We start from the raw sequence: 10,621 nt of genomic DNA on the forward strand, positions 1-10,621 counted from the left end.
GAAACCCACAGTGTCTAGTGCTGCAGGGAGATCAGGGACAGCATGGCCTGAGCGAAAGTCACCAGAACTGGCAATTGGAAGTTTGCGTGACTGAAGATCTGTTATTCTATACAGATACAGATTTGGCTACTGTAACAAAGACCACAATAACTGTCAGAAGTGTGTTTTCCTCACACAGCAGTACAGGGACAACACAGAGCCATACTGTTGGGGCCTCTTCTAGCTTGTCCTGCTGCCCTTGTTATGACATTTTCATCTCAGGTATAAAATGACTGTTCTGATGTTGCCCACATTCTAGCCAGTATGAAGGTAAAAGCAAAAGTGGATAGCACGGCCTTTCCTTTTAAGGAAATGACCCAGAAGTTAAGAACATGGCAATACCTAGCTGCAAGGGAACCTGAGAAAAGCAGTTTCAGCTGGGCAACAACTGAGGGGCTCTACTTCTGAAGCAGGAAGATGGCGGATGTGGGGATAACTCTCTCCAGTGGAGGTCAGGGGTCACCTCCGAGTGGACCTGAGAAGTCCGCAGGGAGATGACAGAGACCATCCAAGAAGGCCAGTGGTCAGTCACTGGAAATAAACAGAGACACTCTTAGTCATTTGAGGAGCAGAGAAGAGAGAAGTAGTTTAGGGAAGAACTAGAAATATTTGTAGAGTGCAGAAAAAATCAAGAGGGAAGAAAGACCAGATGATGGAGAGGGTAAGAGATACTTCTTTCCCGAAGCAAGAAAGGAGTCAAGATCTAGAGACATTCCTGTGGTTGAAGAACCTGCATGACCCAAGATTCCTAAAACACTTTTGTGAAGAATATACCCAGGAACACAGATCATTGGCCCTTTCATGTTCTCCTTGAATGTTGTTTGCATGTTTGTGATGCCAGAGGAAGCTATCCCTAGACAGCATGATGACCCTATCATACTTTCCACGTGTGACTCATCACAGAAGGCTAGCAGTGCCCTGAAGGAGCTTGGCACTCCCAGGGAGGACCTAGCGCTCAGCCTCAACTTAGGACAGCCAATGATCCTGGGGAAAGGCCAATGTTTTATTGCAAATGGCCACCGGACCATTGGTACTGGCTTTGTCACTGACACACCAACTGTGACCAAGAAGGACAGGAACCTCAAGTGGAGTTGAGTCTGGATCTCTGCTCAGGTTGTCCTGAGTTTAGGACTGCCCTGGCCAGTCTTCCCTCTTGCTTCTGGTGTCTCCTGAGGGCACAAGCTGCTACCAGCAGAGTGCAGCTAGATGAACACTTCGCCTTCACAGGGGTGGCCAGCTGGGCAAGGTAGGCCAATAAACTGTTCTGTGAATAGCAGAAAGATTTCAAGGCATTTTCTGGTAAAGAATAGAAAGTTGAGCAAGCCTGAGTTTAGGTGGCCCAGTCCCTGGTACGTAGGTAAATTCTGTTTCCAAACGTGAAGGCTGGGGAGCTTTTGAAATCTGGGTGAAGCTACATCAACTGCCTGAGGCCGCCCTGCCTCTGAGGAGGAGATGAATATGTAGTGTTTCCCTCCCACAGAGTTAGAAACCCGTGGCGAGGCTACTTCCAACCTGGAAAGCCAAATAGACACGTGGACACAGAGCTGCCCTCAGTAAATATTTGTTAAGTAAGCGAATGCATGAGTGAATGAACAGACACATTCCGTGCTCCGGGACTCTGGGTGGTGGCACATGTTCAGCACATTTAAATTCCTCTCCAAGTAGGGCAATCCCTTGCAGGCTGGCATTCATTTCAGCAGACTCTATTTCCAAACCTGCTTCCTTCCTCTCTAAAACCTGAGCAGTGCATGTGCCCCAGTCTTCCTGAGATGGGGATTTTACCTGGCAGCATCTACGTGGATCTACTCAGGCTAATTGCTGGCTTCCTCAGATGTAAAGAAATAGCATCATTGTTGGGTTGGCTGGACAGAGTTTGTAAGGCAGTGGCAGAGCCTGGCGTGCACGGGCACTGGGTTCCATCCTCAGCACCTCTAAAAGAAAGAGAGGAGGTAGGAGGAGGAAGGATTACATAATAGGTTGAATTTTTTTTTCAAAGGAAAATACTGTATCCATTTCACAGAAGCTCTCTGTGCATATTTGTTTTCAGTTGCCATTATACTGCACAGCATTTCAGATGTCAAGCAAACTCGAGCACCCAGACAGTCAGACAAAGGAAACAAAACACCCTCCCCTCACCAGCACCCACTCCCACCCTCAGTTTATGTGTTTCTCTTTGTTTCTGGAGACAATGGTGAAATTAGGGGAAAAAGCAGCTCAGATTTTGCCTTATTGGACATCAGCCACTCACAGTCAGGAAGCCTTTTATTATAAAGTCACTGTGTGTAGTGACAAGTGGGAGGCTAAATGACAAAGAGGTTGGTGGCTGCTGCCACACAGACTCTGATGTGCCCTCTTCTGGAATAGTCCCCACGCATGGCTGTGCAAGGCCTTGGCCCTGAGCTGCTTCCTGTGAGCAGCCTGTCCTGCTCAGATACAGACAGACATCCTCCTGGCGAGCGCGAGCGACAGTCTCCAGCTAGCAGTTCCTAACTGCAGAGCTCCTGAGCAAGCGGGCGATGACATCACTTCTCATTTCCACTCCTCTTCTGGTTCGACAGGAAGCAGAGGCCAGTTTCTCCCCTCATCTCCAACGGCTGCTCTCCAAGACTGCTCACCTTCCCAAGGGCAAAGCTTTTTTTTTTTTCAGCACTGAGGATCGAGCTGAGGGCCTCATGGTTGGCATGTTGCCACTGAGCTATATTCACAGCCTTTTAAATTTTATTTTGAGAGAGAGTCTCACTAAGTTGCTCCGGCTGGCCTAGAACTTGTGACCTTTCTGCCTCAACCTTATCGCTTTTGTTTGCCTTCTCTGCCACCACCCAGAGCAGCCAATTGGGCTGTTCCTGTCCAGAGGACAGAGAGCATTTGCTCATCTGGCTTTTTTTTTTTTTTTCTTTCCAGTGACCTCTTTCTTCCCCATCCTACAAGGTCTGCACACTGAACAGACCACATATTTGCAAGATTTTTACTAAGGAAAATTAAAGAAATAAATGCACTAAAACTACAGAGTAATGTTTTTGTTTAATCCTAGATTACAAGTTAGTGCTAGACACTGTCCACCCACTTTTGCCCACTCAGTCATGGTCACTTAGAGAGGCCTTTGCAACATCTTCCTCAAGGAAACAGCCTTCCATCCCTGTCCCCAGGCTGACCCAGCCTGCCTGGGCCGCTTTCTAATTACAGAGAAGCCAAGGTGCTTTCGTGTCCCAGTTGTGCCCCTGCGCTGCTGGATGCATCTGATATTTCATACCTGGTGCTGTCTTCTGGGTGTCAGATTGTAAGAAGCACATTGACAGATTGCAGGAAACAGCCAAGTGCTGAAGACTGGAAAACCATCTTACAGGAGCAGAAATTGAGGCTACAGGTCAAAGAAGAGAGGCCTTGAGCGGGGAATGTGGCTGTCCAGACACTTCAGCTCTGGAAGAGGGCAGAACTGAGACACAAGCTCTGTTTCCAGCCCAACTCCCAGGGTTCCTTTCCTACACTAACCCAGTTATACTAAGTGGTGCAGACTGTTCTCAGAAAACAGTAATGTCTCTTCCAAAATTGTCCCAGCAGAGGTTAGCTGGCCCTCCAGCAGCGATGTTCTAGACTGAATTCCTTTGTTGGGTGGGAGGCTGGCCTTCCAAGTTCACAATCGCCTATTTCTATGAAGACAGAGGATTCAGAGGCGTTTGGTGACTATGATCCTATTAAGCCTTGCTGCTTGCTTGCTCCAGATATCAGTCAGCCCACGCCTATCATTAGGATCCTTTGAAATTCTGACATGCACTCCAGGAATTTCAAATGTTCCCTCTATAGGGTGACTTGGCCTGCCTGCTTTACAATTTGAACTTCAAAGCTGCTTTGGAGCAGAAAGGTTTGCTTTGACCATTTGAAAGGTTTCCAGTCACAGGAAGAGTGGTATGAACTTTGGAGATTTGTTTATGAAATTCCCACCAACAGACCAGAGTACTGGTGCCCTGACACAGGCCACCTGGGCCAGTCCCCCTGCTCTCTGGGATGAAGCCCCTGATCTAGAACGCTCTGAGCTACAGTCTGCACTTGCACCCCTGCATCACCAGGTGCTCCCAACCACAGGGGACCACCCTGCTCCACAGTCTCAGTCAGAGCTGCAGGCTTCCAGAAGCTGGGGCTGGGCACAGGCATGAGTACTTCTTAATTTTTATCTTTTGGGGGTACTGGGGATCAAACCCAAGGCCCCTCACATGCTAAGCAAGTATTGTACCACCGAGCCACATTCTCAGCTCTATGGGTGCTTTTTAAAGTAAACTGAGTCATTTGAATGTGCAGCCAGGCATAAGACACTTCATTCTTGAAGGTATTAGGAGCCACTTTTGGACCCACGTTTCTCTCCAACGTCATTTCAGATCAAGCCAGCCTACTCGAGTTCTAGAGGGTTAACAGTGTCACTGTGCTCCAATATACCATTCAGGACAAAAGATGATTTCAAAACCCAGGGCCTGAAACATACCAAGCAAGCACCCTACCAACTGAGTTACATCTCCTGTCCTTTTAGTATTTTTTATTTTGAGACAGGTTCTTGCTATGTAGCCCAGGCTGACCTTGAGCTTGTGATCCTCCTACCTCAGCCTCCACAGTAGCTGGGGTTATAGGCAGCTGTCACCACACCCAGCTGTAGGGAGGCTGGTGGACATGGTGACTTCTGCATGTGTTCTAGAATACTTGGCAATGGGGAGAATCACATTCAAGCTGACTTTGGAATATAACTGCCCATGGGACCCGATGCACTCTCCCCCAGGACAGTGCTAGGCCCAAGTCAACCCCACATAGAAGTCAGCTCCCTGAAGGCTCGTGGGTCCTGCCTGCCCTTAGAACTTCAAAGCCTAGAACATTGCCTGAGACAGGAGGAGGGAAAGGGAGGGAATGGTAATAGGGGAATATTTATAGCCAAAATATATTATATAAATTGTTGCATTTTTAAGGAAATTTTTGAAAAATTGTCTAACCCTAAGTGAAGAAATGCACTCGATGAACAGGCCACGCTGGCACTCACTTCTAAATCCCACCATTATGGGGGGCTGAGGCAGGAGGATCCAAGTTAAAGCCCAGCCTGGGCAACTCAGTGACTTAGCAAAACCCTGTCTCAAAATAAACAATACAAATGGCTTGGAGCTCTAGCTCACTGTGAAAACCCTGGGTTCAATCCCCATGACCACACCCAGGGGTACATGAATGCAGAGAAAGAAAACAAATGTATTCAGTGGGCAAATAAATGAATGAGTAAGTCACATGATAATCAGGCCCTGCTATAGCTCCAGAGACTACCAAGATTACTTAAGAAGTAAACAAATTCAGGATTGGTCTCCACATCTTGGTTTCCCCAGAGCAGCAGAGACGAGCTCAGATAGCTGTCAGAGGCTTTCTGCACACTTCACAGAGGGGCCTAGCTAGGAGCAGGGCAGCCAGAATAAAGACAAGGTACTTGGCACAAATCTCAATCAGCAGCCCTGCCTGTCTCATTGCCAGAGATCCCACACTCCGCCCTCTTTGACCCAAGCATCATCAAAACCCCTCCATGGAGCTGCTCCCCAAACCCAGGGGGTCCTGCCATGCACTATACTATGCCCCCACCAGCTAACCCCTCTGTGCAGGGGCCTTCCAATCCACCTGCTTTGTCTCAGGCCTTAGGCTGAGCCATCAGTCACACTTGTACAAGTGCAATTTTGTCACCACCCTGCCCTGCCTAGCTGGGTGGTAACCAAACCCCTTTCTTCTGCAAAGAAAGCAGCCTGGGAAATCTTTTTTCTTGAGGTACTGGGTGAATCCAGGGTCTTCACACTGAGTTACATCCCTAGCCCCCCTTTTTTTGTTTTGTTTTTTATTTTGAGACAGGGTCTTGCGATTTATTGCTAAGTTGCTAAATTGCTCAGGGTGATATTCCTGCCTCCACCTTTCAGAATGCTAGAATTACAAATGTGTGCCATAACCCCCAAGTGCTGGGATTACAGGCATGCACCACCATGTCTGGCTTATTCTTTTTTCTTCTTTTTTTAAACTCAAAAAATTAAACTGGGTGTAGTGGTGCACACCTATAATCCCACCACTTGGAAGGCTAAGGCAGGAGAATCACCTGGGTTCTGGTCCGGTCGGCCTGAGCAAGACCCTGTCTCAAAAACAAACTAACAAACAAACAAACAAAAAACCAAAAAAAACCCCATAGAACTAAGGCCGTACAGCTCTGGCAATGCTGGCAATCATCTGCTAGAGAAGCATATAAATTTGAGTAAAAAGAGCCAAATAGCTGCATCCTCCCAGTCCCCCGGGCACTGGAACACACTCCACTGCAAGCAGAAATTCTTTCCTGGAATACAGAATGTGGGGTTTGATGAAAAGATTCTGACCTGCTCACCTTTCTTCCGAGTTCTCACATTATTGGTGCAGGAGACGCTTGGTTCTAAGTGGGGAGAGCTACATCCCTTCCTCTCTAGCTCTCCCTTTAGCCTGGCCCTGACCACATGACTTGGCAGAGCTGTGCAGGTCTCCCTGAGTCTCCAGCTGGCACAATGAAGAATTTTTACTTTGAGGCTCAATCAGGTTTGTGATGAAAGACATTCACTGTGTCTCAGTGTAGGTTCTGCCTGTGTCAATGTGCATGTGCAAAACTCAGATGCTCAGACCCTGGGGTGAATGTGCTGAATCTTTTGTTTTTGTCATACTCTCACCTGGGACTCAGAATGACTGATTGGATGCTCCAGACATTTCTCCACTCTGCATCATTGAGAGAGGGAAGATTGCTTCCCCTGTGGAAGAGGAAGTAGCCATCAACTTGGAAGTATCCAACAACAATGACTTGTGATTGTAAATTGTGGGCTAAGGTTCCAAGAGGGGCAGCATGCACATTTCTAATCAGAGGCCATGGTTGCTAGTAATAATTGTCCCCTCCCTGCTCATCCCTGTCTCTGAAGCAGACATCCTACCAGGCTGGGAGGTGGCCCTGTGTTTAGGAAACAGACTCCACCCCACATTCTCCAGCCCCTGGGGGATTAGGGACCCGGAAGCCAGGCTGAACATAACCTCTGCCCAGCAGCCATCTGGGAGAGTGTTTCCCAACCTCCTCCTAAAATACAGGGTGTTTTTTGGTACTGGAAATCAAAGTCAGGACATTGTCCTTGCCAGGTGCATTGCCACTGAGCTACATTCCCAGCCCAACTCTGCCCCTAAAATATGTGCAAACATAGGAAATGATTAAAAACTCTAAGTCATTCAGACACTTAAAGAATGTTCATCTGACGGATTCTAAGTAAACAGTTTCTGCTTTCAAAAAACTCCTGGCCCAATCACTAGAGGAAACTGTCCTTCCTTAACTATTGCTATGCAACTAATCACCTCAAAACTTGGAGCAAATATTTATGATCTAATGGTTTGTGTGGGACAAGAGTCCTGCACAGCTTAAGTGAGTGCCCTGGCGCTGGGTTTCTCACAAAGCCATAGTCAAGTCACATCTCAACAAGGACACTTACAGCTTCTTCACTGACAGGGCTGCTGGGGGACCCAGTTCTGCGTGGTTTCTGGGTGAGGAGCCCTCGCTCCCAGCGACATGAGCCTCTCTGTGATTGAGGAACTCATGGCAGCACGAGCCTGCAGATAAGCAGGGCACCTTCAGATTCCTGCCCCCTTCCACTTGCTGCTGGGATCTGACGGGTATCTTCAGTGTTTAGAATCCACTGTCTCCATTTAGACCTTCCCCTTCCTTCCCTGATTTATCCATTCAGTGACTATTTTTGGCTCCCTCCATGTGCTAAACACTATTTTGGGCAGTAGGAATATAGCAGTGGAAAAACATAAAATTCCTATTCTTAGAGATTTTACATTCCAGGACAGAAGTCAGATAATAAATAAATAAACTGAGTGTGTGGCACAGGCCTGTAATCCCAGCACTCTGGGAAGCTGAGGCAAGAGGATCACAAGTTCAAGCCTATCTTGGTCAGCTTAGTGACACAGAAGACCCTGTTTTGTCTCAAAACAAAAATAAAAAAGATTAGGGATGTAACTCAGTGTAAAGACCTTGGGTTCAATCCCTCATTCTGAAAAAATAGAGAGAGAAATGAGAGAAAGAAAAAGTACAGCATGGCATTTCTAGTGTTACAAGGAGAATGAGGCTAAGTGTGTGAGAGAGAAAGTGTGGGGAGGTGGTGTATGGGTGCTCGCAGCAAGCACACAGAGGGAGTTTATAATAAGGTGACCTTTAGCAAGGCAGTAAAGAAGACAGAGGTCTTAGTGCAACAGGACGTTAGGGCGTGGCAAAAATGGCTGGGGAAGCAGGTGTGACCTGTTAATTATAGAATCCCAAGACACAGCCAGGCTTAATGGCCCATGTCTATAATCCCAGCACTCAGGAGGCTGAGGCTGGAGGATCTCTGCAGGTTTGAGGCCAGCCTGGGCTATATAGTGAGTTCAAGGCCAGCCTGAACTACAGAGTAAGACCTTGTCTCAAAAAACAAAACAAAAGAAATCTCAGGACAGATGTGCAGAGCAGTGCCCAAAGCCCTCCACAGAGACTTCTCACCAGAACTTGAGATGGGTTTTTTTGGTGTTTTCTTTTGGTACTGGGGATCAAACTCAGGACCTTGCAATCAAGTAGGTTTTCCATAGGTTGGCCTAGACCTGACATCAGCCTGAGGAGTGGGTGATACAAAAAGGTCATCCACTGAGTTTTTGGCATTGTGTTCACGCTTGCCTGTGGCCTGCCTCACGCTGTAGGGTGTAGTACTCTTCCTACTTTTACTTGGCCCAAACTTGCTCTGCAGAGTCTGTTTCTTTTCCTACTTTTAATAAAACTTTACTACCCTTTGTGCTTGTCTTGGCCAATTCTTTGCTCAGAACAGAAAGAACCTAGAAACCACCTCCTGAAGGAGACTCCAGCATCCCCAAAGCCCAGTAATAGTAGGATGGAAGTGTTCAGGGAGCAGCAGTGGAGTCTGTGGGGCTGAACAAAATCAGTGAAACAGAGAAGACTCAGAAGCCCAGTCAGAGACAGCAGTGGGGAGTAATGGGGTGCACTGCACAATAAGTTGATGGGCTTTGTAATCCATCTTTGAACTCTGGCTTTGACTAAGGTGGACAACAGGGGCAGATTTGGAGAAGAGGAGTAGCATGATCAGGGACCTGAGCACATTATGGTTGTGGGTCTGAGAAGCAGGTTGACCTTGAGCACAAGGTGGAAGCCGATGAGCCAGCTGGAAAGCTAGTGAAAAAAATCCAAGCAAAAGCCATTGGCCTCTTACTAGCAAGGTGGCAACGGAGGTGCCAAGAGGTGATTCTGAGTCTATTTTAAAGGTAGAAAGATTGAATATGAGATGTGAGAGGAAAGAGGCAGTAAAGCTGACTGTAAAGCTTTCCACTTGAGCAGCCAGTGGCAGAAACACTATGGGTGGAGCAAGTCGGGGAAAGCGCAGAAATCAAATCTTCTCTTGCAGATAGGCTGACTCCAGGGCCTTTAGCTGTCAAAATGGATGCTTAGTAAGCAGTTGGATGAAAGAGTCTGGAGTTCAGGGACTGATCTGGGGACTCATAAGTTTATAGACATCACTTAGAGCCATTGAGTCAATGAATTCACTAGGCCATCAGGGTAGATGAAAAAGTAATAAGATTTTAGGATTCAGGACTGAACTTTGAGATACTTCAACAGTGAAAGACAATGCAGAAGATGGGAAAGCAGCAAAGTGGCTCTAAGATAAAGGTAAAAATCAAGAAAAACTGAAGTTCAGGAAAACAAGAAGAGAGAGTATTATGAGGTATTATCTAAATGTCACTCACATACTAATGTATATAAGAATTGCTCTACAAGGTATGTACATACAATGTCTTGCTTACTTCTTTCATGGGAAATGTAAAGGATTTCTAAGGTCACGTAAGCACTGAGTAAGTTATGTACTTGTGGGCAGATGGGCCCACGCTGAGGTCATGGAGGGCTAGGAGGATTCTGAGGGACTGCAATGACCGAGACAGTGTTCAATGGGGAGTCAAGTGTTACCAATCCATTTAGTTGAAGTTCTTATGATAGCCTTTTTTCTGTTTGTTTTTTTGTGGTGCTGGGGATTAAACTCAGAGCTTCATGCATACTAGGCAAAAACTTTACCACCATGCTATACTCCCAGTGTGCAATTTTTAAAACTTTTCATTATGGAGAATCTCATGAGCACAAAAGTAGCAGAATAGTAGAATGAACCTAATTTCCCATCATTCAGTTCAACAATTATCAACTTGTGACCAATCTTGTTTCTTTTATATTCCATCTACAACCCGTACCCATATAATCTTAAAACATCATTATCATTTCATCTGCAAATATTTTAGTAGTTATCTGTTGGTGTTGATAAGATTTTTGTCACTGTGGCAAAGTACATGAACAAATCAATTTAAAGGAGGAAAGATTTATTTTTTTTGTTTGTTTTTTGGTACCAGGGATTGAACTCAGGACGTTATGCTTTCAAGGCAGGCACCGGAACCACTGAGCTAAATCCCCAGCCCTGAGAAAAGATTTATTTTGACTTATGGTTTCAGAGGCTTCAGTCCATGGTCAACTGGCTCCATGGCAGAAGGGCACAGCAGAGGAAAG

At 46.5% G+C, this 10,621-nt stretch overlaps 1 long non-coding RNA gene across 1 annotated transcript; it reads right to left on the reverse strand.

The window, feature by feature from the left end:
- Window positions 1-342: 342 nt before the first annotated feature.
- LOC147830497 (uncharacterized) lies at window positions 343-6,589 on the reverse strand. The gene is made up of 3 exons (XR_015453075.1): window positions 6,413-6,589; window positions 3,290-3,397; window positions 343-1,970 (listed from the first exon to the last, which is right to left on the reverse strand). It is a non-coding gene; the product is annotated as an uncharacterized LOC147830497 (long non-coding RNA).
- Window positions 6,590-10,621: the final 4,032 nt, after the last annotated feature.

Source organism: Heterocephalus glaber, unplaced genomic scaffold (genome assembly GCF_053883595.1).
Source record: "Heterocephalus glaber isolate CG9 unplaced genomic scaffold, H.glaber_assembly_v1.0 deba00000122, whole genome shotgun sequence".
NCBI classification, from domain to species: Eukaryota; Metazoa; Chordata; class Mammalia; order Rodentia; family Bathyergidae; genus Heterocephalus; species Heterocephalus glaber.